This window comes from Gorilla gorilla, chromosome 20 (genome assembly GCF_029281585.2).
Source record: "Gorilla gorilla gorilla isolate KB3781 chromosome 20, NHGRI_mGorGor1-v2.1_pri, whole genome shotgun sequence".
NCBI lineage: Eukaryota > Metazoa > Chordata > Mammalia > Primates > Hominidae > Gorilla > Gorilla gorilla.
In genome coordinates this window covers 58382951-58406434 of record NC_073244.2, presented here as the reverse complement: position 1 = coordinate 58406434, position 23484 = coordinate 58382951, and the positions used below count along the sequence as shown (strand labels likewise).

The 23484-nt window shown below is 47.5% G+C and overlaps 1 protein-coding gene across 3 annotated transcripts in view; it reads right to left on the bottom strand.

Moving 5' to 3' along the window:
• The window catches only part of ARHGAP35 (Rho GTPase activating protein 35), a 143472-nt gene extending 125431 nt beyond the window's left edge, over nt 1-18041 (bottom strand). For all 3 annotated transcript variants that reach the window (XR_008673874.2, XR_008673875.2, XM_031004045.3), the window contains exon 1: nt 17857-18041. The gene's annotated coding sequence lies outside the window, so the exon portion shown is untranslated. The remainder of the gene's footprint in view (nt 1-17856) is intronic.
• Nucleotides 18042-23484: the final 5443 nt, after the last annotated feature.

Sequence of the window (23484 nt, the reverse complement as noted above, 5' to 3'; positions counted from 1 at the left end):
AACACTGCAGAAATGACAACAAAGGATTCAGAGTATTACATAGCTTAGCTGATAAAGTAGCAGCAGGGTTTCAGAGGATTGACTCTAATTTTGAAAGAAGTTCTACGGTGGATAAAATGCTATCAAACAGCATTGCATGCTATAGAGAAATCTTTCACGAAAGGAAGAATCAATGAATGTAGCAAACTTCACTGCTGCCTTATTTTAACAAACTGCCGCAGCCAGCCCAACCTTCAGTAACCACCACCCTGATGAGTCAGAAGCCATCAGCATCAAGGCAGGACCCTCCACTAGCAAAAACGTTATGATTCACCAAAGGCTCAGATGATCACCAGCATTTTTTAAGTAATAAAGTATTTTTACAGGAGGCTGAGTCCAAAGAATCACTTGAGCCCAGGAGGTTGAGGTTGCAGTGAGCTGTGACCACACCACTGCACTCCAGGCTGGGCAACAGAATGAGACATCTCAAAAAACAACAACAACAACAACAACAAAAACAAAGGAAGTTGTGGGAGCTGGACACAGTGGCTCCCGCCTATAAACCCAGCACTTCCGGAGGCCGAGGTGGGCAAATCACTTGAGGCTAAGAGTTTGAGACCACCCTGGCCAACATGGCGAAACCCCATCTCTATGAAAAATACAAAAATTAGCCAAGCGTGGTAGTGTGCGCATCTCTAGACCCAGCTACTCCAGAGGCTGAGGCACAAGAATTGCTTGAACCCGAGAGGCAGACGTTGCAGTGAGCTGAGACTGCACCACTGCACCCCAGCCTGGGTGACACAGTGAGAGTCTGTCTCAAAAAAATAAAAATTAGGCCAAGCGCGATGGCTCATACCTGTAATCCCAGCACTTTAGGAAGCCGAGGTGGGTGGATCACTTGAGGTCAGGAGTTTGAGACCAGCGTGGTCAATGTGGAGAAATCCCGTTTTTACTAAAAATACAAAACATTTAGCCAGGTGTGGTGGTGCGCATCTGTAGTTCCAGCTGCTCAGGATGCTGAGAGAGACTCGCTTAAATCTGGGAGGTGGAAGCTGCAGTGAGCTAAGATTGCACCACTATACTCTCTAGCCTGGGCAACAAAGGAAGACTCTGTCTCAAAAAAATAAACTTAAAAGATGAAAAAATTTAGGCCAGGAGCGGTGGCTAATGCCTGTAATCCCAGTACTTTGGGAGGCTGAGGCAGGTGGATCACCTGAGGTCAGGAGTTCGAGACCAGCTTGGCCAACATGATGAAACCCCGTCTCTACTAAAAATTCAAAAAATTAGCCAGGCGCGGTGGCAGGCGCCTGTAATCCCAGCTACTTGGGAGGCTGAGGCAGGAGGATTGCCTGGACCCGGGAGGCAGAGGTTGCAGTGAGCTGAGATGGCACCACTGAACTCCAGCCTGGGCAACAAGAGCGAAACTGTCCCCCTCCAAAAAAAAAAATTAATAAAATATTTAAATTTTTAAAAAGGTACTTTTAAATTAAGGTATATACTTTTTTAAAGACATAATGATACTGCACACTTAGACTACAGTACGGCATAAAGATAACTTTTATTTTTTAATTTTTATTTATTATTATTTTTTGAGACAAGGGTCTTGCTCTTTTTGCTCAGGCTGGAGTGCAATGGCGTGATCATGGCTCACTGCAACCTCCGCCTCCCAGGTTCAAGTGATTCTCCTGACTCAGCCTTCTCAGTAGCTGGGATTACAGGTGCCCACCACCACGCCCGGCTAGTTTTTGTATTTTTAGTAGAGACGGGGTTTCACCACTTTGGCCAGGCTGGTCTCGAACTCCTGACCTTAGGTGATCCACCCACCTCTGCCTCCCAAAGTGCTAGGATTACAGGCATGACCCACTGCGCCCAGCCAAAACATAACTTTTTTTTTTTTTTGAGACAGAGTTTTACTCGCTACCCAGGCTGGAGCGCAATGGCGTGATCTCAGCTCACTGCAACATCCGCCTCCTGGTTTCATCAAGCGATTCTCCTGCCTCAGCCTCCTGAGTAGCTGGGATTACAGGCATGCGCCACCACGCCTGACTAATTTTGTATTTTTAGTAGAGATGGGGTTTCTCCATGTTGGTTAGGCTGGTCTCGAACTCCTGACCTGAGGTGATCCACCTGCCTCCGCCTCCCAAAGTGCTGGGATTACAGGCATGAGCCACTGCGCCCGGCCAAAACGTAACTTTTATATGCACTGGGAAACGAAAAACTTCGTGTGACTGGCTTTATTGCCATATATGCTTTATTGCAGTAGTCTGGAACTACTCCCACACTATCTCTGAGTTATGCCTGTATATATTTTCCTACCACTATATTCTTTAGCTGGTCTCTTAAAGCCAAGTCCAGCCACGTGCTCACACCTGTAATCCCAGCACTTTGGGAGGCTGAAAAGGGAGGCTTGAGTCTAGAGTTCAAGACCAGCCTGGGCAACACAGCGAGTCCCCGTCTCTATGAAAAATAAAAACATTTAGGCTGGGCATGGTGGCTCACGCCTGTAATCCCAGCACTTTGGGAGGCCGAGGCGGGTGAATCATGAGGTCAGGAGTTCGAGACCAGCCTGGCCAATATGGTGAAACCCCGTCTCTGCTAAAAATACAAAAATTAGCCGGGCGTGGTGGTGGGTGCCTGTAGTCCCAGCTACTTGGGAGGCTGAGGCAGGAGAATCGCTTGAACTGGGAGACAGAGGTTGCAGTGAGCCGAGATTGTACCACTATACTACAGCCTGGGCAACAGAGCAAGACTCCATCTTAAAAGAAAAAAAAAAATAAAAAAAAAATTAGCTGGGCTTGGTGGCATGCATACACCTGTGGTCCCAGCTACTCAGAGGCTGAAGCAAGATGATTGAGCCTGTGAGGTAAGGCTGCAGTAAGGTGTGATCATGCCACTGTACTCCATGGAGCGTGGGTGAGATCCTGTCTCAAAAAAAAAATTAAATTAAAAAAAAAATAAAGCCAGGTCCAGGTAGTGCAGCACTAATAATGACATACAGTAAGCATATTAACTAGCACAGTTACCCTATGAGTAAACACTACTATATTCTCCTTTTTAAGACGACGTGCCTAAGGCACCAAGAGTTTAAAGGGCCTTGTCGGAGGTTGCAGAGCAGGTAAGAGGTGGGACTGGGACTCAAACCTAGGCCATGTGTCATGATGAGAAAAAGAGTAACGGAGGCCTCCACAAATGTGGACAACTGCTATTTGGCCTATGACCTGGTGTTAACATTTAGGTGTATGAGACACTTTCTGATAAGACCTTCAAACTATCTGCTACCTGGGGGCAAATTACAAGTTGTACAAAGACCAAGAGATAACAAATCAATAGCATGTGCCACTCCACTGATCCAAAATTTCATCACGCCGCCTTTGCAGCACTCTCACATGCCTGCTTACCTGAACATTTTAATTACCTAATTGTTCTCTTTCATTCTTCCAGCAAACTCAAAGGTTACCAACTTTAGCGTTATGGCATTTAGTTCTCAAAAAATAAAAATAAAAAGACTGTGGCAAGCAAAATAGGTATTTAAGCCCATTTTATAGACACGAGAACTCAGATTAAGAATAAATGACTTGTCCTAAGTCACAAAGTTGGTAAGATGCAAATGAAAACTAACAATAGGAAAGTTTCTTTCCTCTACATGGCTTGAGGAATCTCAAGAATCTGAAGACTGAAAGGCGACAGACTTCATCTATTCCAGGATTCTCTCATTCAGAAACTCATACTTTTATTCAATGAAGACTGAGCTCCTACTGACCTGTCAGGTCATGTTCTAGGTGATGTCACAGAACAAATGGAGGAACAAAAGACAAAAATCTCACAGAGGATCCAAAACGCTTTATTTTGCAATTTCTTCCTGATGTCTGAACGCCAACCTCCTTGAACTGAAGATCTGTTACTCTCCTCGACAACAGAAAGAATGATCAGTAAATAAATATTTAATAGATATATGTGTAGACGTCTTGTTAAATAAAAACAACAATAAAACCAAATGGGGTAAACTTTAAAATTATTGCTTATCCAACACAAAATGGGGCCGGGTGCAGTGGCTCACACCTGTAATCCCTGCTGAGGCAGGCAGATCACAAGGTCAGGAGTTCGAGACCAGCCTGACCAACATGGTGAAACCCCGTCTCTACTAAAAATACAAACATTAGCCAGGTGTGGTGGTGGGCGCCTGTAATCCCAGCTACTCAGGAGGCTGAGGCAGGAGAACCGCTTGAACCCAGGAAGCGGAGGTTGCAGTGAGCTGAGACTGAGCCACTGCACTCCAGCCTGGGCAAAAGAGCAAGACTCCGTCTCAAAAAAAAAAAAAAAAAAAAAAAGGACAAAACTGCTGGGCGCAGTGGCTCACATCTGTATCCTAGCACTTTGGGAGGCCAAGGTGGCTGGACCACGAGGTCAGGAGTTCGAGACCAGCCTGACCAATAAGGTGAAACTCCGTCTCTATTAAAAATACAAAAATTAGCCAGGCGTGGTAGCAGGCGCCTGTAATCCCAGCTACTCAGGAGGCTGAGGCAGGAGAATTGCTTGAACGCAGGAGGCGGAGGTTGCTGTGAGCCGAAGATCACGCCATTGTACTCCAGCCTGGGCAACAGAGCAAGACTCTGACTCAAAAAAAAAAAAAAAAAAGACAAAACGTAAAACATGAGCTTGGATCGCTTTCTTTAAAAGTTCTTTCTCATAATAAGACGAAATCTGTCTTCCTAGTCAATGCATTCTTGCATTGAAATGCTTAGTCACACATAATTCTTTAAGATAAGATCAAGTAAAAACAATCAGGCCACTGGCCTTCTAAATTTTTTACATTCTGGTAAAGAAACAGTGTGTTCCTTGTGTTACCTGTAAGGGAAGAATTGCTTTTGTTTTATAAACGGCATATAAATTCTCCCAGAGAGGAAGAGGCATGTTTTGTGCACTCTAAACCTTGTAGATACCTAGACCTCTACCTCTATCCTCTGGAACTACAAAGAACTAGTTTGTTCCCTCTTCTGCTTAACAAACTTTTGCTAAATTATTTAAATAAAATTAATTATAGACAGGACTTCAAAATAGGACTTTGGGAAAAAAATTTTAATTAATAGCTTAGCCAGGCGAGGTGGCTCACGCCTGTAATCCCAGCATTTGGGAGGCTGAAGCGGGCAGATCACCCGAGGTCAGGAGTTTGAGACCAGCCTCACTAACATGGGGAAACCCCGTCTCTACTAAAAATACAAAATTAGCCCAGGGTGGTGGCGCTATGCCTGTAATCCCAGCTACTTGGGAGGCTGAGGCCGGAGAATGGCATGTACCCCGGAGGCGGAGGTTGCAGTGAGCCGAGATCGTGACACTGCACGCCAGCCTGGGCAACAAGGGCAAAACTCCGTCTCAAAAAAGAAAAAAAAAAAGCTTAAATAAATTTAAATCTTATTAAAATGATGTTTTTGGCCCATAAAAGGGAACACATCACTAATTTTATAGCCATTCCTGACTTTGACCGACGGCTCCTTTTTTTTTTTTTTTGAGAAAGAGTCTCGCTCTGTCAGCCAGGTGAGGTGCAGTGGCGCGATCTCAGCTCACTGCAACCTCCACCTCCTGGGTTCTAGCAATTCTCCTGCCTCAGCCTCCCAAGTAGCAGGATTACAGGTGCCCGCCACCAAGCCTGGGCTAATTTTTTTTTTGTATTTTTAGTAGAGATGGGGTTTCACCAATGTTGGCTAGGGTAGTTTCAAACTCCTGACCTCAAATTATCCGCCCACCTCGGCCCACCAAAGTGCTAGGATTACAAGTGTGAGCCACCATGCCCGGCCAGCTCCTTTCTCTTAAAACAAGCACACTTCAGGGGTTAGAAGGGAACCTTGTTCAAAGAGAACTAAGGGTTCAGCTCTATCTATCCACCATGGAGTAGACTTGAATTCTCTTCATCTCTGGGCTGAGATCACACTGGGCGAAAGCATTCTGGAAAGTGTAAAGTCCTTTCCAGACTTTCTGGAAAGTGTGTTAAAAAAGCACTCTGGAAACTGTAAAGTCGGCCAGAGAAGTCAACAGAGAGCAGAGACTCTGGGCCAGACTGCTTTGGGGACCTACTAGCCATGTGGCCTTGGGCAAGTCCCCTCTCTGCAACCTCGGTTTCCCACCTAGAAGGTGAGAATACCACCTACCCCAGAGGGTTATTGTGAGGAGAAAATGAGATAACACTTCTTAGTCTTCTGGTATGTAATAAACAGTTCATTGTTATTATTTGGTAATATTATTAGTAATTAATTTTTTTTTTTTTTTTGAGATGGAGTCTTGCTCTGTCGCCCAGGCCGGAGTGCAGTGGCGCAATCTCGGCTCACTGCAAGCTCCGTCTCCCGGGTTCACGCCATTCTCCTGCCTCAGCCTCCTGAGTAGCTGGGACTACAGGCGCCTGCCACCATGCCCGGCTAATTTTTTTGTATTTTTAGTAGAGACGGGGTTTCACCGTGTTAGCCAGGACGGTCTCGATCTCCTGACCTCGTGATCCGCCCGCCTTGGCCTCCCAAAGTGCTGGGATTACAGGCTTGAGCCACCTCACCCAGCGTTATTAGTAATTAATTTGATTATTCTCTAAGAAAGGGTGAATGCCTTACCTTCAAAGGTACTAGAGTCCAACAGATCTTACCATGAATTTCTTGCTTTTCGGCTCAATTTTTCCTTCGTATGTTTATAAGAAAAACCAAACACAATACAACCACACTACAAAAAAAAAAAAACTTGTTTAATCTTTTTTTCCCTGAATCAGAAATAGTAAAATCATTGTGGAAAGCTTGGGAAAATTAAAAAAAAAAGTTTTAATCACCCATAATCCTACAACACAGTTAACTAATAACACTTCAGCATATTTCTTCCACTTTTTCACATATATATTTTAAAATAACTGGACTCATGCTGTTTATAGTTCTATATCCTATTTTTTCCCACATTTAATTTTATTTTGTGTGCACTTTCCCACGTCAAGTATTCTCAAAAACATACTTTTTTAATGACTCCATAACCTTTCCACAAAGCAAACCATTCCCCTAAGGTTAAAACATCTAGATTTTTTTTTAAATTTATAAACATTCATATAGTTAACATAGTTAACATCTCTTTTGTATACAATCTTGATTCACATCTCTCTTTCTTGGTCCCTATAGGTTCTTTTTTTTTTTTTTTGTGAGACAGAGTCTCACTCTGTCACCCATGCTGGAGTGCAGTGGCATAATCTCCGCTCACTGCAACCTCTGTCTTCTGGGTTCATGCGATTCTCCTGCCTCAGCCTCCCGAGTAGCTGGGATTACAGACACCCGCCACCATGCCTGGCTAATTTTTTGTGTTTTTAGTAGAGACAGGGTTTCACCATGTTGGCCAAGCTGGTCTCGAACTTCCGACCTCAAGTGATCCGCCTGCCTAGGCCTCCCCAGGTGCTGGGATTACAGGCATGAGCCACCACACCCAGCCCTCTATAGATTCTTATAAATAGATCAAGGATTGTATGTTTCTTAAAACATTGCTGGACAGGCATGTTGGCTCACGCCTGTAATCCCAGCACTTTGGGAGGCCAAGGCAGGTGGATCACATGAGGTCAGGAGTTCAAGACCAGCCTGGCCAACATGGCGAAACCCCATCTCTACTAAAAGTACAAAAATTAGCCGGGCGTGGTGCACGCACCTGTAATCTCAGCTACTGGGGAGGCTGAGGCAGGAGAACTGCTTTAACCTGGGAGGTGGAGGTCGCAGTGAGCCGAGATCATGCCACTGTACTCTAGCCTGGGTGACAGAGCAAGACTCCATCTCAAAAAACAAACAAATAAAACATTGCTACACTACTTTCCTGAAAGTTCACACTAGTTTGCAGGCCTGATAGCAATTTCAATACCAGTCCCATTTCACTCTCATTAGCAGTGACCACTATCTCTTTTCTTTTAATTTCCAGCAAACAGAGATCAAAATAATCTGGAATTAACAACACGAGTAGAAAAGATCTGTTGTTAAAAGAATGCTTTCACACTTGTGACAGTTTATACAATGAAATCACCGTTATCCCATTCTTTATCAGGTATCTGACCCTGCCCAGATGGGTAAAGTTAGAAACATCCTACATGTTCACATTTGTATATTAAATATAAAGTAATAATTGAAGTGCCTTATATAGAGACTCTCAAATAATTTCCGGCTCAGTAAGAACTATGTAGAAAAGGGAATTATGCCCCAGCATATGAAAAAGGGGCTTGTACAACATGCAAAAAATTCAGAAATGGACACTTAAGATTTACGTACTTTTCTACATGTAGATTATACCTTATTTTTTTAAGAAAAAACTTAAAAGGGGATTTGCACACAAGAAAATATATACACCTTGTATATACATAACATCAAATCACAACTACTTTAGCTAAGGCTGCCATTTTTTAAGCCTTTATGGTTGTTGCGTGGCTACTACTAGGTACATGCCAACAGCCAAGACCTACTCCACAGCAGTCAAGAGTCTTTTTCTCTTCTTCCTCATTTATCAAAGGTTTTATCTACGTTCCTCAGTTGACTGACCAATCAGAGGAAGAAATTTTTTTTTTTCTTTGAGACGGAGTCTTGCTCTGTCACCCAGGCTGGAGTGCAGTGGCACGACCTCGGCTCACTGCAAGCTCCGCCTCCTGGGTTCACGCCATTCTCCTATCTCAGCCTCCTGAGTAGCTGGGACTACAGGCGCCCGCCACCACACCTGGCTAATTTTTTGTATTTTTAGTAGAGAAGGGATTTCACCGTATTAGCCACGGTGGTCTCGATCTCCTGACCTCGTGATCCACCCGCCTCGGCCTCCCAAAGTGCTGGGGATTACAGGCATGAGCCACCGTGCCCAGCCCAGAAGAAGAAATTTCTTATACGTTGACAGCATTAAAAAAAGTATACAAGCCGGGCGTGGTAGCTCACGCCTGTAATCCCAGCACTTTGGGAGGCCGAGGCGGGCGGATCACAAAGTCAGGAGTTCGAGACCAGCCTGGCTAACACGGTGAAACCCCATCTCTACTAAATAAAATACAAAATATTAGCCAGGCATGGTGGCGGGCGCCTGTAGTCCCAGCTACTTGGGTGGCTGAGGCAGGAGAATGGCGTGAACCCAGAAGGCGGAGCCTGCAGTGAGTCAAGATGGCGCCACTGCACTCCAGCCTGGGCGACTAAGCAAGACTCTGTTTCAAAAAAAAAAAAAAAAAGTATACAGTGATTTCAGGCCATTAAAAAAGTTACCATAAAAGCAGCATCCACCAGCCTCTACCTACAATGTTAACAGGCATTTCTGAAAAATAAAGACCTAGTGATACATTTTATCACCAATCATTTAGGTACGCTATTGCCAGTGAAATAATTCCCTTGAAGTGAAAGCTACTCTAGCAGAAGATGCTGATTTCAAGAATCTAATAATCTTGTATTAATGCAGTGCTGACTTTCATTTGTACACAATCAATTTGTTACTGAACAAAGAACTCTTTTTAATTGCCCATGGCAATTAATGGTAATCATTTTCCTTTGTCTCATTCCTAAGTAGTGCAGGCTGCAAGAGATAAAGCCACAGTTTTGACCTTTTAAATGAAAATGGGGAAAAAGCACAATGCAACTACATACATACACACACACAATGCAAATACACACACACACACACACAATTTTTTTTCTTGAGACAAGGTCTCACTCCATCACCCAGGCAGGACTGCAGTGATGCGATCATGGCTCACTGCAGCCTTTACCCCTGGGGGTTAGGCGTTTAGGTGATCTGCCCACCTTGGCCTTCCAAAGTGCTGGGATTACAGGCGTGAGCCACCACGCCTGGCCAACTATATATATACACCTCAGGAGGCTATTAGCTGTAACTAACCAGCATACTTTTAGACTAACATTTTTTTAAAATGCAAAAAGTTACTAAATAAAGTATCATGTCCGGATGTGGAGTCTCAGGCCTGTAATCCCAGCACTTTGGGAGGCCAAGGCAGGTGGATCACATGAGGTCAGGAGTTCAAGACCAGCCTGGCCAACATGGTGAAACCCGTCTCTGCTAAAAATACAAAAAAACTAGCCAGGCGTGGTGGCAAGTGCCTGTAATCCCAGCTACTTGGGAGGCTGAAGGAGAATCGCTTGAACCTGGAAGGTGAAGGTCGTAGTGAGCTGAGATGGTACCACTGTGCTCCAGCCTGAGTGACAGAGCAAGACTACGTCGCCAAAAAAAAAAAAAAAAAAAAAATCACGGTGAGCTCCACATAAATAACTCAAGAGGAAAGATGTATTTCTATCTGTATGTTTCTTTTAATTTTTATTTTTTAATTGTAAAATGGCAAATTGTAGTTGTATATATTCTATGTATGTATTTTTAGTTGCCTAAAGAAAAATCTCTCAATTTGTAGCTACCCAAATACTTTTCTACTTGCTGAAAAACATGTAGATTTAAGGAGTCATTACATGACCAAACATCTCTACCTTCTTCCTGTTAGACTAGTTTACTTACACAGTTTTGTTACACCTGTGTTTGAATTCAGGTCAGACATAAAATGCTCAACTTTTCCAAATATGCTGGCTAAAAAGGCAAGCTGGTACTTGTGTAGATTCTTTTCAAAATACTGTGATATGGAACCTACTGTGTGCTCAAATCTCTGAATATGAAAGTCTTCAAGACTATTAATACAGGATCACATCCCAAGGAGCCAGACATTAATCAGAATAGTCTATTCAACATTTACTTCCCTTCACCCTATATAGTTAATTGTTTACAATTGACTATAAATTCCTTAAGGTGATGAACTATGCTTATTCTTATACCCAGAGAGGCAGTGTAGCCTAATAAAATAAACAAATTTTGAACTCAGACAGATCTGGATTCTTCACACTGACTTACTACTTATTAACTGTGTCATCATGATCAAGAAATTTACAATGCAGCAAGTATGCAGATTAAAGTATGCTGGGCCAGAGCCAGGTGCGGTAGCTCACACCTGTAATCCCAGCACTTTGGGAGGCTGAGGCAGGTGGATCACCTGAGGTCAGGAGTTCGAGACCAGGCTGGCCAACATGGCAAAACCCCGTCTCTACTAAAAATATAAAAACTAGATGGGCATGGTGGGCGTGCGCCTGTAATCCCAGCTACTCGGGAGGCTGAGGCACAAGAATCGCTGGAATCCAGGAGGCGGAGGTTGTAGTGAGCTGAGATCTCGCCACTGCACTCCAGCCTGGGCGATAGAGTGAGACTCTGTCTCAAAAAAAGAAAAAATTAAAAAAAAGGCTGACCAGGAGAGCATGCCCTCTAAGCATTTAAAGCCTGCAAATGGCCATTACAGTTGGTACAAACATCTCCAAAAACAACAACAACAACAACAACAAAAAACTTTAGCACCTGTTTATCTTCTATCAACATGGACGCAATGGGGGCCTACCAAGTACAAGGTATTTTTGCTGGGTGTGGTAGGAAATCAAAGATAATATAAGAGGCCCCTCATCCTCAGGAGTTTACTGTCTATCTAGAGAGAGAGATGACAATCAAGTATTATTAGCCACAAAATAAGGCAGAATGGGAACCAACTAGTATAATCCCTTCATTTTTCAAATGAAGGAACTGTAGTCCAGAGAAATGAAAATGATTTGGCTAGTCACAAAGCTAGTAAATGACAGGGCTAGGGCTAGGACCCAGGTTTCTTCAATGTTCTTTACATCATAGGAAGCCGCCTCTCAACTGTCCAAATTCAATTACCAGTTTACTACAGTGGCCAGGACGAGGGCATCATCCAAGTAAGAATGCAGAGATATCAGGAGAGCAAAAGAGGCAGGAAATACCTGCAGATCTATAATACAACAGTCACAACTGCTGCAAAGTACATAAAAAGAAAATGTTCGTTTCAATAAAGGAAGATGAGAGAGATAGGCAAGTCTGGCTATTTTCAACTAAAATAAGTATTACTTTCCTGTAATGATACTTCATGGCTGAAAGTATCTGGTTCTCTGCTAATATATCAACTTAATGGCATTTCTCAGTACCAGAGAAGCAAATAAATGAAAATTAGATTGACAGATGCCAAAAGTTATCTTCAAGAATTATTCATAGATGAAGCCTGATAAAGCACTGGATCAAAAGTTTTGGGAAGATGAACACGAATTATTTGTTTGCATTTCTTAATGCCAGCAATACAAGTGCTGTTCAGACCATTGCTGTTTGAGAGCCTAGGTCAACAATGACTCAGCTTGAAAAATTCCAAATCGTTTTTAAAAGAGGTATATGGTTTTAGTTATGTAGCTAATATAATCTGGATAACCCCATCCCCCTAAATTATAAAGTAATTTCCATGTGAATGGTTGAAAAACAGGCAGTGTTTATTTTATATCTGAAAAAGTATACAACAAGGGTAATCCAGTTCATTTTACTGCATCTCCCAGGGAAAGAGCCCCCTACACAGACTCTGGGTTACAGGACTTGATGACAGGCAGTTGGGGATTGGCAGGTGAGGGAGGAATCAAAGAGTAGCAACAGGAGCTTAGTCCTAAGCTCCAACACTAACTTGGTAAGTGACCCAGGACAACAAGAATCTACAATCAGACCTGGACAGCACACCAGGCTTCAGACTAGGAAGGTGAAGCCCAGAGAAGTCAAGCAATTTGTTCAACGTCCCAACTAATTGGGACAAGGCCTAGATCAGAAGCCAGGTCATTGCCCTTATATAAATCCAGTACTTTTCTGCTGTGGCAGGAAGCCTGTCACAATGCCCTATGCCAGCCTTCCATTCCTCCATCTGTAAATGAGGAGGCTAGACTACGCGCTGATTTTCCCACTGAGTTCCAATGAACGCAAGGCGTCAAAGGAGGTATTTGTGCTAGTCACCTTCTCTCTTCATGCAAAGAATCTCAATTTTACCTATTTTATAGATCGTGAAAAAGAAATCTTACCAACTGGACATCATGGATAGTGCTGTGATGAATAACCAAAGATTTTTTAAAAAAGGGAACAACAGGCCAGGCGCAGTAGCTCATGCCTGTAATCTCTGCACTTTGGGAGGCCGAGGCAGGTGGATCACTTGAGGTCAGGAGTTCAAGACCAGCCTGGCCAACATGGTGAAACCCCATCTCTACTAAAAATATAAAAATTAACCTGGCGTGGTGGTGCATGCCTGTAATCCCAGCTACTCGGGAGGCTGACACAGAAGAATTGCTTGAACCCAGGAGGCAGAGGTTGTGGTGAGCTGAGATTGCACCATTGCACTCCAGCCTGGGCAACAGGAGGGAAACTCCATCTCAAAAAAAGTCAAGATTACTGTGTAAATCAAGACATTGTTTAGACTGCCAGGTGGTGACTGACAGAAGTCATAGCAGATCACAGGAAGACGCTGCAAGCGGCCTAACACCTCTCAGGAGACCACAGTGGACCAAAGTTGGGAAGCAGACCAGACTAGGTGGAGACGAACAACCACTCCGACCTTTTCAATCTCCAACTATATTGACCTGACGCCTCACCTCCTCACACGCAGATTCACCAAACATCTATTAGGCTATGGTTTACTGTCACCTGTGCAACCCCCACCCTTCCCAGGCTGTGTCCTTTGCCAAAAGTCACCATCAGGTCCATGGATCTTGCCCATCAATCTGCACACCAAAAACTTCTTTCAACTTCTTCTCTTCTGGATCAAGAAGAATGAGTATTTTCTGATTTGTCACTGTTCTAAATGCGTCGACCTTCATCATGCCAAGGAAAATGGCGGGCAGGTAAAAGGGCGGGTGGGGAGCATGGCCAAAAAGAGGTTAGTTGAAAACAAGATGATAACTTAAATGAGGAACTTTGATCAGATTAGTTTTTAAGTCTTTACAAAGATTTTCTAGGCAGGGCAAGAGCCCTTGAAAACATGTTACTACGTTGAAAGCAGTTGTCTACCGCCATCTCCTGCTCCAGTCCCCCCACTCCAAATGGCATATTAACTGTGCCAGAAGGCCAAGGCTACCACCTCACATTTCTGTAGCACCCAATCCCATCATGAAAGCATATGGCAACGCTGGAGTTAGGGCCTCTGCTAGCCTCAAAGAAATCTGACAGTCTTTAAGAACATCGGTTACCAGTTAAGGTGGAAAAATCAGCTCTTTATTCTGTGTTTCCTCTCTCCCTATTATGTAAACTTAGGCTTTTGGCATGCAGGACCTTTTCATGCTGCCAATGGTATTAAAACTCTGGGACGCACATTTAAGCAGTACTGCATACACAGTTGTTTTTATTCTTAATTATCTGTCACTTCCATATTAATAAAAAACACAACAACTATTGACACCAAATGGGTAACACAAACTCTAGGATAAATTCAGAAAATTAATCATGACACACAAGGCTAAAAATTTACCAACGGAAATGAACCAAAAATCTTTAAGTCAATAATGGTGAAAACCCATGCCATACATAGATTATTAAAATTACCAGATTCTGTCAGAAAATTTTAAAAAGTTCAAGGGACCATACAAATCTACTATCAGCCATCTTCACTGTCTCATATACAAATGCCCTAATATTTGATGAGTGAATGATCCAACTCTGTAGATGACAGTGAATGTTTTTATTTCAAATGTGTCCACACAGAATTATTTCTAAATAAGTACTAAAATAAACGAAGTTTGATCATAGCACAGTTAAGAAAGTCCTTCCAGTAAATGCTCCTTCACAGTTGGATGGCTACTTTAATATACAATTGCCCTAGGCCACAGCAGGGAAAAAAATCAGTCTTTTGATTTACTTAAGAAATAAAATAAATAAACCTAGAACATGCAAAAGATCCCCTTTCCCAAGTTAAGGAAGGAAAATGGTTGGATAGATTTTTTGTAAAAACCACCTCTACCCCTGAATGAACTAAATACCCCCCCACAACCATAGAGTCATTAAAGAAAATCGCTCAGGAATGGTAGCCAAGACGCATTTCTCAGATAATAAGACTAAAAATCCAATCACATCCGCCAGTTCCTGGCATCCCTTTCTAACTCTACCCAATCAGGTCACTCAAAAAGCTTAAGGAATGTCAGGGCCCACCCACACACCCCTTGTAGGGCAATGAGCCCCAGAATCTAGCATGGATCTGCCCAGAGGCACTCAGCTCCTGTGGCAGGGAGTGCCTGCAATACCAGAGGGCAGAAATCTGAGTGACATTTGGCACTCTCTCTTTCAACAAACAACCGCAAAGTGCTTTCCAAACCCAAGCCCTCACCATTTTGAAGACCAGGAAGCTGGAGCCTTTCCCGGGGCAAAGGTGAAAAAGAAATAAGCCCACCTTCCCCATCCCCTCCCACAAGGTCACACTGCAAACCAGAGGCCATTAGGGAAGGCAATACTGTAGCTTCCCTAGGTCCAACTGTGGCCATAACCCCCGGTGGGATCGGGATAATTTGAGAACTGGCATTTCCCCAGCTAGAGGTAAAACTATATATTGAAATAACTTGTCAGCTGGGGGGGAGGGGCGAAAGGGGGGGGGGAAGGGAAGGACACTCCTAGGGTTGCTGGCTTAGAGGTGGAAGGGGAGAGAGGGTACTCTATGCAATGGCTCAAAGAAGGAAGGAGGGAAAGTGAGAAAGAGAATAAAGATCTGTGAGCAGCTGCAATCCCCTTTTCCAAAGGACACAAAGCTGCAAAGCCCAGAGATCGGAAGGGAGAGAGCAAACAGCAGAGGAAAGAAAATGGGGCAATGGAAAAAGATCTACCTCCCCCCACACTACTAACCTAGTGGAAGTGGGGGAAATGGGGGAGACACTCCCAGACTCCAAAGAGTAGTAACAATCAACCAACCCCCACCTATTTACCCAGATCTCTCAGGATCCCTGGGGAGAGAACCCTCAGGGTTAGGGCGCAGAGAGAGAATCTACAGTCTCAGAGCCTGAAGGGCCGAAGGCCCAATCCAGCCCCTTTGCCTCTGCAGCAGAGGGATGGAGAACAGAGAAAGATATGCCTGAAAGGGGAAGTGCTCAATGGGGAATGGGTGGGCCACGGGTGGTGAGCTGCGAGGAGCAGGTCTGATAGGAACTAAATGGGAAGAGAAGGAGCCTGGCAGGATACAAGGGGAAAGAAAAAAAAAAAAAGATGAGGAAGGAAACAAGTCCAAGAGGAACAGAATTGGGAGAGGGATATCAAAGGGGAGTGATAATCTATCACAGCACTGAGGCAGCTCCAAGAGGAAGGTGGGGGGGAATACATAGGAAAGAATGATTAAGAAGACATCTTAATGTCACAATTGGAGTGAGAACTCCAAAAGAAGACAAGAGGCAGAACAGTGGAGGGTGGGCAAATAAAGCAGAGTGAAGGGTGAGAGCTGAATCAAAATGGTGGGGGGAAGAGACTGTCATGTGGAAAACTTAAAAGACTCGGGAGGGAACAGAGAGGGGACACAGTGACAAGAACCCCAGTGTTAAAGGACCGCTCCAAGAGAGGACGGCAATACAGAAGTTAAAAACCGGTCTAAAAATATGCGGGCAAGTGGACAGCTCCGAAGGAGCCGAGCTGGGGAGGGAAACTCTAAATAAAGAGGATGGAGTAGAATTGAAAAAAACGAGAAGAAAGTGTAGGTACAAAATGGATCTAGGGGCAGGTCTGTGAGATGCAGAACAGGAAGGGGATGGGTGACCAGCCCGGGAGGTATCAGAGGTATAGTGAGGTTAAAGGGCATGTCTAAGGGCTAAAACGGGGAGGAGAGGAATTGGAGCAGAGGGGACAGGAAGCAGTTTTTAGGCAGAGAACTGAAGGAGAGACAGGCCAAAGAAAGGAGAAGCAAATGAATGCAGTAGCTCAGAGGAGTGCCAAAAAGGAGGTGGGGAAGAGAGGAAACCTCCAAGAGAACACGGGCTGAAACTGAAGGCAGTCTGAGTTAGGGATACATCATTTAAGTGAATAGCAGAAATGGGAGACCTGCAGAGTCAGAGAAGGGGGAGGAGGCTGCTTCCCGGGAAGGCAGAGTCAGAAGCAAGCAGGTGAGGGGAGCGCAGCAAGATCTGAGGTCGGGCAAGGGGCAGAGCTGAGAGGCAGAAAGGTCTGGAAGAGAGGAAAGGGTCTGAATGGTAAACGGGAACAAGAGCTGAGAAGGGGAACAGGCAAGAACGGTGCAGCCAAGTCCGAGGGGATCAGGGGAATGAGCTGTGGCACGGAAGGGTCAGAAAGCCAGCCGAGGGGCATCCCGGGGTGCAGCAGGCTCTGTGAGAGGGCAGACAGAAATGCGGGTAGTAGGGCCCACGAGGGAACGGGATTAAGTCCAAGGGGAAGACCTGGGGCAGCAGTGCCTGGCCGAACAGGGGTCTCAGATGGATCTCCAAAGGGTTGGAACCGCAGGTCCTAAAGGGACAGCTCCCAGGGTGCAACAGATTCTGAGACAAGAATAATAGCACAGCAGGTAGGTCAAAGAAGGGGCCGAGGACAGATCTGAAGGGTGGTGAGAGCAGAATCGAGAAGAGGGAGAAGGGTCACGGATCTCAAAAGTGGGAGCCACAATTAAGAGATGCAGAATGGTCAAGATGGGTCCCAGGAGCACTGCAGAGCCCGGGAGGAGCGAAGGGCATTATGGAGGGGTGGAAGGGGGAAGGGGGGGGCAGAATTGGGAACCGGTTGGCTGAAGTCGGGTAGGCTCCGAGGCAGACACCGAGATCCCAACGGGTCGGGGATGGGGGCGGCGGCGGGGACAGCAGGGCTGGGGCGGGCAGGGGCAGGTCCAAAGGGCAGGAGGGCCCCACGGGCCGGGCCGACGCGCGAAGCGACGGGGACGGCGGGGCCCGGGGGGCTGGGGGGGCCGCTCCTCCCCTCCCCCTCCAGCTCCTCCATTGTTCGCGGGCTCCGGGCCCCGCCGTCCCCGCCTCCCCGTGGACCCCGCAGCGGGGCGGCGCCCGGCCTCGCCGCCCGGGGCCCGTGAGCTCGCGCACTCACCAGCTGGGCGCCCTCAGCGCGGCCCCGGCCTCCAAGATCCCGGCAGCAACGACGGGGGCCCCGGCGCCATGTTCCCCTGCTCCTAGTCCAGCGGCGGCTGAGGCGGCGGCGGCGGCGGCGGCTCCGGCGGCGGGGGGCCGGGCGGACCCTCCCTCGCGGGTTCCCTCCTCCGCCTCCTCCACCTCCTCCTGCCGCCGCGCCGCGGCTCTCCCTCGGGGCGGGGGGCGGGGAGGGGAAGGGGGGAGGGGCGGGAACCAGGGGGAGGGCGGACCAGCCTCGCTCACTCCCTCCCTCCCTCCCTCCCTCGCAATGGCGGCAGCGGCGGCACCTCCTTCCTGCGACGGCCGCTCCCGCGCGCGCGCGCCCCCCTCGCTACTGCGCGTGCGCGGCGCGTGGACCGTTGCAGGGGTATAACGGCCCCTGGGCGCGCGCCGCGAAGGGACAACCAGCGAGGCAGTGGGGAGAGGTCAGAGCGCGTGCGCACCCGAGGGGCTCACTGCCACAGCCGCTGCCTGAGGTTAGGAACGGCCGCGGACGGTGCAGTGCGCGTGCGCCCCCGAAAATGCCGCTATTGCGGCGGCCGCCGTCGCGACTGAGCGCGAGGCGACTTGCAAACGAGCAGAGGGAGCGGGATGGGCGAGCGCGCGTGCGCGGAGGGCTGCCAGCCGGCGCAGCTGCTGGCGCAGGGCGGAGGGAGTGGTCCGCAGGAGCAGCGCGCGTCTCAAGCAGCCGATCTGCTGCCTCGCGCTGGCTCCTGGAGAAAGCCGAAGGAGAGCGGCATGGCCCCGTTTTGGGGGTGGGGGGCGAAGGGCGCGATCCCGCTCGCGCGGGACCTGACCAGCCAATGGGAAGCAATGGGAGGTGGGTTTGCCGCGCGAGCCGCAGCCGCCGGGATAACGGAGGAGGCCAGAAGGAGCGACGTAACGTGGGGCGGTGGGGCGGGGCTGAGAAGGAGGGAGCGCACCAGAGAGGGAGTTGATTGGAGGATATGAGGAGGCGTGGCCCGCCTCAGCCCAATCCGAGCCCCGCAATTCGTCGTCCCGGAAGAAGAGGCGGGGCTGGAGAGCGCGTGCTCTTTCTCCTGGCTGTGAAGAAAATCTGCAGCCAACGAGCGCGTCCATGCAACTTGTTTTCGGTTCTGTGAACGCCTGATCCCCAGGAGAGGGAAGACGGCCTGGTCCTGTGTGCAGCCCAAGCCTGTCACTTAGCATTGTGCAAATGGCTACAAATCGAATGTCAATTAGGGCGCCTGAAGGGAAAAGAGTAGTGATGGGAGAGGGCACCGCTGTAACCCTTGACTCCTCTGAACTGAGGAGGTGTTCCTCTGGGACTCCTCCGGAAGTACAGATCGTGGAAGATGAGCTTCCCGGGCGCCGAGCCAATATTTGTGGAATGCATGAAGAAAGGCTGTTTCCTATTACATTTGGCATTTCTGCCATCAGTCTCTTCATCTATAAAATGGGATAATAATCGTACCTCCCTCGTAGGTCTGCTGTGAAAATTAAATAGATTATATTTTGCAAAGCTCTTGAAATCATGCCTTGCATATAGTAAGCGCTCTGTAAGCGTTGATAAATAAAATTACAGGGGTTTATTCCATTAATAAAGATTTTTATATTGAAGGATGTTTCCATTGACTTTTTTTTTTTTCTTAATGTGGCACTTTTAGGGCCAGGCGCGGTGGCTCATGCCTGCAATCCCAGCACTTTGGGAGGCCGAGGCGGGCGGATCACTTGCGGTCAGGAGTTCGAGACCAGCCTGGCCAACATGAAACCCCGTCTCTACTAAAAATACAAAAATGAGGTGGGCGTCGTGACGGGCGCCTGTAATCCCAGCTACTCGGGAGGCTGAGGCAGGAGAATCGCTTGAACTCGGGAAGCGGAGGTTGCAGTGAGCCGAGATCGCACTGGACTCCAGCCTGGGCAGCAAAGGGAGACTCCGTCTCAAAAAAAAAAAAAAAAAAAAGGCACTTTTAATGCATTCAGTCTGATTTTTAGATGTTAGTGGCTTGAAACAACAACTTTTCTTTAAGCACTGCGGGGCTGCCAAATCGAGTGCGTAGACTGCCATTACAAACCGTGATGTGTAAGGGACTTTTGAGATTACTTGAGGAGACACAGGAAAGACAAGGTGGGGGGCAGTGAATTCCTGATACCTGTATTTCAAATTAATGTCTTTACAACGCCTATGCAGTGTTCCAAGTCTTTTCAATCTTAAATTTGTGAGCTGGCAGCATCTGGAGAACAAGGACGCTTGGGCTCACTCTGGATCCCCCAAACCCCTTGGGAGCCCATCAGCTCTGATTTACCCTTCAACTCTCAGCTTGAAGTCACCTTCTCAGGGTAGTCTCCCAGATTTGGCCTGATCCCTCGTTCTTTAATAATAAAAATGAGTACTTCGTGCGAAGCAACAGTCTTTTTTTATTTTTATTTTTTATTTTGAGGCAGAGTCTGGGATTACCAGCATGCACCACCACACCCCGCTAATTTTTGTTGTTGTTGTTGTTTTCTTAAGACAGAGTCTTGTTCTGTCACCCAGGCTGGAGTGCAGTGGTGCGATCTCGGCTCACTGCAACCTCCACCTCCCGGGTTCAAGTGATTCTTCTGCCTCAGCCTCCTGAGTAGCTGGGACTACAGGCGCCACACCTGGCTAATTTTTGTATTTTTAGTAGGGACAGGGTTTCACCTGTTCGGGCCAGGCTGGTCCCGAAGTCCTGGCCTCAAGCCATCCACCCACCTCAGCCTCCCAAAGTGCTGGGATTACAGGTGTGAGCCACTGAGCCTGGCCGCAACAGTCTTTTTTGTTTGTTTGTTTGTTTTTTGAGATGGAGTCTCACTCTGGCATCCAAGTGGGAGTGCAATGGCGAGGTCTCGGCTCACTGCAACCTCCACCTCCCAGGTTCAAGCGATTTTTCTGCCTCAGCCTCCCGAGTAGCTGGGACTACAGGTGTGTGCCACCACACCTGGCAAATTTTTGTATTTTTAATAGAGACAGGGTTTCACTGTGTTGGCCAGGCTAGTCAACATTCTTTTTATTTGTTTTTTTTGTGAATTTTTTTTTTGAGATAGGGTCTTGCTCTGTTGCCCAGGCTGGAGTGCAGTGGACCAGTCATGGCTCACTGCAGCCTCCACTTCCTGGGCTCAAGCAATCCTCCTGAGCAGCTGGAACTACATGCTCTCACCATGACACTTGGCCAGTTTTTTTTTTCTTTTGGTAGAGATGGAGTCTTGCTATGTTGCCCAGGGTGGTCTCAAACTCCTGGCCTCAAGCAGGCCTCCTGCCTCAGCCTCCCAAAACGCTGAGTTTACAGGCATGAGCCACCATGCCTGGACATGCCAGGCAGCAGTCTAAAAGCACTTTAGACCCATTAACTCACTGAATCCTCACAACAACCTTATGAGTAAGTTATAAGGTACAGAGAAGTTACACAGCTAGTAAGCAGCAGGTTTGAGATACAAACCCAGACAATTGGGTCACGTTGCTACATGTAGCATTTCTTCAGGGTTCAAGGTTTGCAGTTCTGTGTTGGATCCCAGCACTTTAGGAGACTGAGGAAGAAAGATCACTTAAGCCCAGGAGTTCAAGGCTTCGGTGAGCTATGATTGTGCCACTGCACTCCAGCCTGGGCCACAAGGCCAGACCCTGTCTCTAAAAAAGATTAAATGAAGTTCTGTGTTGGTATCACCATTTTATGTGTGAGCCCTCTGAAGGCAGGGGACCCTGGCTAGTTCCAAAGTCTGGCCAATGACCCACAATTAAAACTTGTTAATAAATAAAAATGAATGAGTCGGCCAGGCACAGTAGCTCAGGCCTGTAATCCCAGCACTTTGGAAGGCTAAGGCGGGTGGATTGCTTGAGGCCAGGAGTTCGAAACCAGCCTGGACAACGTGGCGAAACCCTGTCTCTACAAAACATACAAAAATCAGCCAGGCATAGTGGTGCACGCCTGTAATCCCAGCTACTCGGGAGGCTGAAGCAGGAGAATCGCTTGAACCCGGGAGATGGAGATTGCAGTGAGCCAAGATCGCGCCACTGCACTCCAGCCTGGGTGACAGAAGGAGACTCCGTCTCAAAACAAAACAAAACAAAACAAAAATCCAATGCTAAACAAGGGGGTGGTAGGCACTGGGGACATGGTAGCCAGAGACTACATGGTTGTCCTTCTAGCCTTCTTTGAGATGCTAGCTCAGATGTCCCCTCTTCCAGGAGGCCTTCTCTGATGCAACAGGCTGGGTCAGCTGCTCCTTCCAAGCTCCCACAGTCCCTTTAGGTCTCCCGTCCAAGCCCTGGCCACCTTGGGTGGTCCATATCTGGTGATAGGTCTTTCCCATCGGACTGCAAGGCCCCTGAGGGCAGGGCCAGGGCTGTTTCAGTCATCGTCGATGTCCCTAGCACGGATCCAGGCACAAGGCAGGGGCCCAGGCATTGTTTTACTGCATGAACGGAACCATCAAGGGGTGCATTCCCAGCTCTGCAATTTTTTCCAGTGCGCAAGAGGGCGGATAGTAGTTGAGCAAGCCAACCACAGGAAGCGGGCTTCCCTGGGGGCAGCCGCCTCCGCGCACCCGGCTAGCCTTCACTCCAGGATAAATAAACAAACGAGTAAACAATTAATCGACAGAGAGAAGTGCCGACTGCCGGCTTGGGCCGCTGTCAAGATTTCCCAAGCATCGGCCTACGGGCCGAATGGCTGGAGGTCACATCAACGGGAGAGCCGCCGGTGTTGGTTGATAAGAGGCGGGCGTGGGATTCTGGACCTGTATTGGAAACCTGCACAGGCAGAAAAATTCACAAAAGGATTTTGTAAAGAGGGTGGGACTCTGGGGTATACACTCTATTCATTCCTGAGAGTCTGAAAGAATCAGAGAGGGTGGGGACCAGGTCTGCGTGTGACGGAGGAGTCAGTGAGCCCACAGCGCCGCCTGCAAACCAAACAGGCGAAGCTGCAGCTGGAGGATGCCGCGGGGCTGGCGGAGCGGTGGACTCTTCAGCCATTGGCCCAAGGGCAGCCAATCATGAGGCAGGAACGGGAGGCGGGGATGCTCAGATTCACCGCGGAATCCCAGTGCCTGGGCCCCTTGCTTAGTAGATAGACGCACTAAATATCTACTGGATGAATGCATAATAAACATCTATTTTTTTAAAAAAAAATTTGAGACAGGGTCTCGCTCTGTCGCCCAAGCTGGAGTGCAGTGGTGCAATCATAGCCTACTGCAAGCTCCTCCTCCCCAGCTGAAGGGATCCTCCCACCTCAGCCTCCGGAGTGTCTGGGACTATAGGCGTGCGCCAGTGCACACGGCTAATTTTTATATTTTTTGTAGAGACAGGGCCTCGCCATGTTGCTCCGGCTGGTCTCGAACTCCTGGGCTGAAGTGATCGGTCCACTTCGGCCTCCCAAAGTGCTGGGATTACAGGCGTGAGCCACCGCGAACAGCCAACCTCTCTCTCTTTCTCTCTCTCTCTCTCTCTTTTTTTTTTCCTTGAGACAGTCTCGCTCTGTCGTCCAGACTGGAGTGCAGGGCGTGATCTCCGTTGACTGCAACCTCCGCCTTCCGGATTCAAGCGATTCTCGTGCCTCAGCCTCCCAAACAGCTGGGACTACAGGCGCGCTAATTTTTTGTATTTTTA